The sequence below is a fragment of the Vanacampus margaritifer genome, chromosome 3, assembly GCF_051991255.1.
Source record: "Vanacampus margaritifer isolate UIUO_Vmar chromosome 3, RoL_Vmar_1.0, whole genome shotgun sequence".
NCBI lineage: Eukaryota > Metazoa > Chordata > Actinopteri > Syngnathiformes > Syngnathidae > Vanacampus > Vanacampus margaritifer.
In genome coordinates, this window is record NC_135434.1 from 4,410,166 (window position 1) to 4,417,896 (window position 7,731).

Sequence of the window (7,731 nt, forward strand, 5' to 3'; positions counted from 1 at the left end):
CCAAAAAATAATGCAATGAGATGAATCATCTAAATCGCTCATCTCCAGTCAAATGAAGACGACATGATGTGGCGACCCTCCTGCAAGTGTGCAAGCATCTCGCATGAGTTGGCGGTCAGCACTTTTCAGCTTACATCGCATGGCGTGCGCCAAGTGGTGATGTTTCTGCACACTTCTGCTGACAGGGTGGAAAAAAAAAAAAAAAAAAGAGGCCGTTTCTCCACGTTTATGGAACACAGACGTTGCCGAGCGTACCCGAGCGCCGTCTGTCCAGAAGCCCCCCTGCAATTGCGACGGGCGGCTGGCAGAGGATCAAACGCGGGAACGCCTCTGCCTCCTCCATCATGAGAGCTGAAACATGCTTCCTGATGATGTCAAATCGAATGAACAATACTGAGCTCTAGGAAAAGAAAAAAAATAAATAAATAAATAAAAAATAAAATGAAAGATGCTTCCTGTTCTCAGAGAACATTTGTGAAGAGACAAGACATCTATGCTAATGCCGCTATTTTTGTATTTTATAAGACACAAGAATATATATATAAAGAATGTACATAAAGTACAAATAACAGTTAATTAATGTGCCTTTCGTTCTCTTCCTCTTTTTACACATCTGAAATCAAAATCAAAGTTTTCCAAAACAAGCCGGTCGTGACCAGCTGTGGAAAAGAACAGCTTATGTAGTCACATCTGGCGCAGGAATGAAGATATATGGAAGAATGTCATGTTTAAGAGCTGCGGTCTCCATGTTGTGTGCGAGGCCGAGATTTATGAAAATTGAAGTTAATACCAGTTGCGGGGCTTCAACGTGTGACGAGACTCGCTTTGCCGAGCTCCGAAAGGAGATCGTGTGGATGATGTCATTTTGGAAAAGCGTGCAGTGATAATGAGTGGCTTGTATAACTGATTGGTAGAAGAAGTTGGCGGCCGCCACGTGGGGGTTCAAGGGCGAATTGTTTTACTGCCATTGAGAATAAACTGCCGAGTGAGCAGAAAACGGGAAATCAATGTGGTTAACAATGGCAAGAGGTTGCAGTTAACTGAAGCGTGCTCCTTTGTTTGGTGCAGTGATAAGAAGTAACAAATTGTCGCTGTCCTGTGAAAAAAACACTTATGTCCATTTTTTTCCACACTTTTACATTTTTTTGTTGTTGATAAAACTGAACACAGATATTCTAAAAACGTACACACAAATATAAAAAATAAATTCGAGTGTTTTTGACAGTGACGAAATATTGAAAAAAACGCCCCTCACTAACATATATCAAGCATGACCCATTTTGTGATGTCATGCGATTATGAAAGTGCAAATTCACTGAAAAAATGAGGAGTGACATTTACCTGAAAAAAACTCTCCTTGTAGAATTTCTTTAGAATTTCTGAGTAGATAAAATGCATTAATTTAAAATAATTGAAAATAAAATAATGTAATTAAAAAAATAGATTTTTTTTGAAAAATAAATATTTAAATTATTTTTCTGCAACTATTTAATTAAAAAAAAATTTTTTTTTAGTTTAATTTAGTTTATTTGGTCAAAACAAAACTTATCCTGACGAGAGTACTGAAATGGGGAATTTACTTACTAAACTCTCCTTGAAAAATTTATTTAGAATTTATGAGTAAATAAAACTTTATTAGTTTATTTTTCAAATAAATAACATTCCCCATTTTTGTTCAGTACTGTAGTCATGGTAAATTTTTAAAGTTTTGACCAAATAAACTAAAATAGCAATTATTTAAAGAATTCTTAAAAAAATAATAAAAACAAATTGAAAATGCAAATTATTTAATTTAAAAATAAGTAAAGAAAAATATTCATAATAATATAATCAGTTTTACAGTTGGTGGACAGAATACCAAACAAATGAATGTAATGTTATAGTTAACTCAGAATAATGGTCTGGTTGGACTTAAGGTCCTAAAATGGAGGGCCAAAGACAATTTTGTTGTATCGGCACCATGACATGACAAAGAAAAAAAACACAATTGTATTGTATTCTATTCTAGTCGACACACTCAAATCTAAAAGCGCTTCACCTGTCACATGAGACCGCTCCATAAGTGCGGATGGAGGCCAGATCATTTGTTGACGGGTGTGATTTTTGTTGATTGATGTCCACTTGGCGGCCCACATCAGAGAAGCCCCGCCGGGGTGGGGGGCAGTAAAGTAAGGGAGGGCCAAACGGGCCAAACGGGAGGAAGGGGGTCTAAAGGCAGACACCAACCGCTGTTTCAGGCCCTCTAATCTCCGCCTGCGTAATCAGAAACACATGGCTGCCATAATGGCCGCACTGTTGTCCCGTGCGCTGGAGCCGAGACGTCGAGGCTGACGTAGACGCAAAGCGCACGGCCGCCGTCATGTCAATATGTTTCCTACCAACAGCGCTGGCGGGAAATAGTACCAATACTTTACTGTACTTAAGTAGATGTATTATGTATTTGCTCCCGCTCTCGATATGGAGCAACAGTCCCGGCGCCGTTTTCCAATTCCATCCGGCAGAGAAAGGAAGAAGTTGAGAAGAAAAAAAAAAAAAAAGTTAGGTCAGCCTGTGGGATTGCGTGAAAGCCGAAACCTCAAGCCACATTAAGTCGTACGTTCGTGTGCAGCTCGCAGATGGATGGCGGTGCGAGGAAATAACGCACACAAGCACATGATGGGACGAGTTGTGAAAGAAAAGAGCAGAAACAAAAAGAGCACATATTTGACATAGTCGATGACCTCAAAATCACAATTTGCAGTTCCTCTTCTTATGATTTCCTTTTACTTTCTTTTGCGCTCGTCCTCAGGGCGGCTGGTGAACCGGAGCAGATGCTAGCTGACTTTAGTTGGACGATCGCAGGATACATTTAGACAAACAATACAAATACGCTCACAATCACATGACACCAAAATCCAACTGCCATTCTTGGAGTAACGCAAGAGGGATCCCATGTGCTGGAATCTCCGTTAAAACTCTTGTGTTCCCCACTAATGCTACATTTAGAAAATATCGCCACGCTACGCTAGCCTTGCGCGTGTTTGTTGGCGGGGTTCTCAAATGGGATTTGTTTCGCTCCGCGCCGAAACGGAGGAAGAGGAGGGATTTCCGCTTCGGTGGGTGGTGCTAACTTTATTCTAGCATTGCTAGCTTGCTTCACACTTTGACAACTAAACAAACAAGCTCACCAGGTAAGCCAATATCCACGCTTGTTCTTCCACATAACTCGCCGTGTTGTACAGCTAGCTCCGCGACGATCAAGCTACCCTCTATTGCTATGCTACACGTTCTGCAAATGCTTCCTGTGTTTTGTCTGTGATGTATTTGCTGACGTGGACTGTCTCGACACTGATTGGCTGTCGCTGACGCGATGGTGTCAAAAGTTCATTTCAACGCCGAAGTAGCAAAATGATCGGCGGAAACGGCCCAAACGCGCCGTCCGGCACGCCACAGCCTTCCCCCACTCGAAGTCCGAAATTGACTACAATGCAATCGCGCCGCTGGAAACGCCTCCCCGAGTGTTGGTCTGAACGTAGCATTAACGTGGCACAACAGAAATCTTAGCCATTTTAGAGATACATTTATCCAGAGAATTGTGTCAACTTGACCCAAGGCATTTTTAAAGAGCATTTATGGCCCTTTAAGGTCTTTAAACACACTTTAAAAATAACAAAAACACATTTAAACACAAATAATATATTAAATATTTTTCAAAACTAACAAACTTTGCTTATCATTTCAGAACATACACCAATATTGATGCCAAAAGATTACATTATAAAATCAACCTACAGCTGTCGCTTTCTGTAGGCGTAAAAAACAGGATTACAGAGGTTGCTGAGTCATTTTCAGGATGTGCTGAAACACTTCCTGTTTTCACTCTTCTTCTTTCAAATTTAGAGCTAAATATTATGCCGCCATCTAACAGTCGACAGTGGAATTACACCCAAAGTAGACATCAATTAGACCAAAATAGAGTTCGACCCCCAAAAATCTGCAAAACAGTGGGACTGCAAACGTATACACGCACAATCCGATAACTAGCTTAATCCTGGTCAAAGGCACTCTCAAAAGCGCACAAGCTGGGAACCTTAGGTTGACCCCGACAGGAATTCAATCCCACATTAAACAACAAAACCTCAAAGGAATTGTTTAACCCACAAACATTTGACCTACAAACGCTGGTAATATACAACAGTAAACATTTTTGTGTGTGAAAAAAGAAATCCCAAGCCATCTTTGTGAGCTACAAACTAAAAGGGACTTCTTCTTTTTTTTTTTCCGGACATGAATCCATCCCAAATTGAGGCTCCTTGTGGCCGAGTGTCACGACATCATTACTCGTCTGAGCGCCCGTTTGGGAGGTCGGCCCGCTGTGCGGTTTCCCTTCATTTGTGCCGTCAAGTGTCGCCCATTTTAGCTCGCTGCCGCCGCCGCTGCGAGAGAGTTTGGGGTCTACGGTAATGACAGTGTGCAGTAAGTAGATGTGACTGTGAATGTAAATACACACGCACATGTTTAATGCTGGCATCGCCGCCGCAGTTTTGGCTTGGGAGAAAAAGTGGCTCCCTTTTCCAGTAAATAACCGTTTGGACTTTCTGCATTTCCACAAGGCCAAGAAAGCAGAAGTGGCAAAAGCACTCAAACTGTGGATTTAAGTTGCAGCTAACTTTTTTTTTTCTCTCTTTTTTTTTTTTTTAAATTATTTTACATATTTACGACGGCTACGTATAAATATATATCTTTTTAGAGGGCGGGGGCAATATTCTGAGAAAAAACTTCAGACTTTATAAAGTGTTGAAAAAACGTTGAAACTTATGAGAAATACATGTTATAGTCTAATCATGTGAGGATTTGTTAGTGTTTAATGGGACACTGTTTATAAAATGAAAAGGCAGGATGGAGACTGATTCATTCTTAAATTAAAACTTTATTCGTCATTCATCGCAGCTAGAGCGACAACACTTCCTGATTCCCTTATCAGCTGACTAACACTATCCAATCAGATGCTAGCATACCATAGATAAATGCAAGTGAATGACGGAGAGCAGAAGATTCGACACATCAACTTAGATACTTGTACAAAAAAATAAAATAAAATGTATGAACGTGTAAATAATAATTTTGGAAACATAAACGTACAAGTAAATATACATTTCAACAAATTCGCAAAACGAGGCGTCTTTGTCGCTGGCCAGTGGGCGTACACAACGCTTCAAAGAATGAATGCTTAACATCAAATGGTTAATCTCTGCTAAAGCAATTACTATCTTCTTATTTGGGAACCCGACCAAAAAGTAATGGCACAAACAGTCGAGCAGTACGCTACGTGTAGTTCTCGGAAGTTTCTGAGTTTTTTTCTCGCAAATCTTTATTTTTTTTACTTTTTTAGTTTTTAGTTTTTTTTCTCTAAATATTGCCTTCACCCTCTAAAAAAATATATATTTATACGTGGCCCTAATATGCCGTCATACATAGTAGGGCTACACACACAGAAGAAAACAAAATCGTGCTACCAGAGCTAGCTTGGCTTACCTTTTATGCTATCAAAACAATGAGCTCCCGTAGCTTTGCTAACATTGTTAGCTAGCCAAAAGTGCTAAACTAGCTGATGCCAACGGGGGGGAAAAAAAAAAAACACCTTACTTGCGTTTTGAGATGTGAGAGCAATGTTTGTAATGTGTTTTAATAAAGTGTTTTCATTGTTTGTTAGCATTAAGCTAAATGGATCTAAGGTCAAGCCTGCAGTTGTTTAAATGCACATTACTTTCCACAAGCTGTTTAAAAAACCCAAAAAAAACCCCGTTTATGCTATGAAAACAATGTGTTCCCATAGCTTTGCTAATGTTGTGAACTGAGTAACAAAAAATGCTAAATGAGCGACTTAAAAGAACTGAAAAAACACACCCTAACCAATCAGATTTCAGATTCCACAAACAATTAGAGCACATTTACATCTCTCGCAGACACAGATTAGAGATAAAAAATAAACCTCCTCTGCTGGCTAAAGGAAATGACGGCAAAGCAGGAAATGACGACACCTTTATATCTGATAGGAAGGCCTTGCAAAAGTCGGTCAACAATGAAATCATTCCTGCTGGCAGAGATAGTAAAGAAGCTCTTGTGTGAATCTTAAACGTTCCTTCCACTTGCACAAGTTTGACTGAAGCCTCATCCATCATCGACTCGCCACTCGAATGAATATTTTCGAGCGCTTTCAAGTGTAACTCGACTCCGCTTTCTTTCTGCTTTGCATTGCAGAAAATATTTGTCTTTTTCCCCCTCGCTCATAAATTTCTTTCTTCCTCTCCTCGCGGGGACTCAAATGGCTGCCAGATGTGGTTCCAATCGGCTCCGGTTGCTATGGAAACACTAGGACCGGAGTAGGTTTTTCTGGGTCCGGAGCGTTTTTTTTTTTTTTTTTTTTGGGGGGGGGGGGGGGGCTGGCTCATTGGTGGCTGTGCTGCCTGGCGTGCTCCATGTCTTGTTTGGACTGGCAGACAACATGTCACTGAGCCCCCCCCCCCCCCGTTCCCACATGTCTAACCACAACTGTTTGACCACACTTTGCCTTGCAGCGTATAGTCGCTCCTTTGTGTGCTGTTGGGTTGCAGAGCCAAAACAATTGCACAAAGTCAAGTAGTAAAAAAAAAAAAAAACCCGAAAAAAACTGACAGACGAGATTGATTCGGAGATAATCAAATTCAGAGCGGTGACAGAGAAAGGAAAGACTCAGATCAAAATGTACATACTGTACAGTATGTGCCAGTGGTGGGTGGTCAGGGCTAGCAAGAGTCTCTCTGCTAGCCTCAATGCTAACAAAAGCACTGACCTACATTTACGACTCAAATTCTAAATCAGTGGTGCCATGGCTGACTTTAATTTGGACAATAATATTTCCACATTAAAATGAATGAGAATGCCAACAATCTATTCCAGTGCCCCAAAAAATACCCCCCCCCCAAATTTTTTTGACATGTTTTTTCGATAAGAAAAAACAGTATTGTACTTTATAAAAACATACAAAAGTGACGTCATTTATGGAAGCATATTGCATTCACTTGAAAAAGAAATTGTAGTTTAATAGAGTAACTTATTTATTATATATTTTTTTCTGTTTTTTGTAGTAATTTATTTTCTGTTTTTCAGGATTTTTTTTCTTCTGTTTTTCCTGAATATTTTTTTGATTTTGTTTTTTGAATATTTATTCATCTCTCTTTCGGAATATTTGTTTCTGTTTTATTTCAAAATATAATTTCCCCCCTCTTTTTCAGAATTTTTTTCTCAGTTTTTTGGATCCCCCCCCCCGTGTTTTTTCAGAATATATCTGATTTTTAAAAAAATATATATTATTTTTCCCCTCTTTTTCAGATTTTTGTTTGTTCTTCAGAATAATTTCCCCTCCTGTGTTTCACATTCTGAAAACCAGGGGAAAAATTCTGTAAAAGAGGGGGAAAATATATACAGTATTAAAAAAAAATAAAAAAAATAAAAATAAAAATATATATATACATTTTCTTTGTTTGAATGTGTATGCATTCAACCCCCCTAAAAATTGCAAATTAAAAGAAAAACCCAGCGCTTTGCCCGCTTTGCCTTCTGGCTGTAATTAGCGAGCACATGACCTCTCCCATCCATTCTTATGTGCATCCTCTTCCTTCGGTGTCTTCACAGCCTTGACTACGCGCCTCTAAGCAGGACATACGCTGCGCGTGATTGCGTCCCATTACAGACTTTCCACTGTTTCCACTG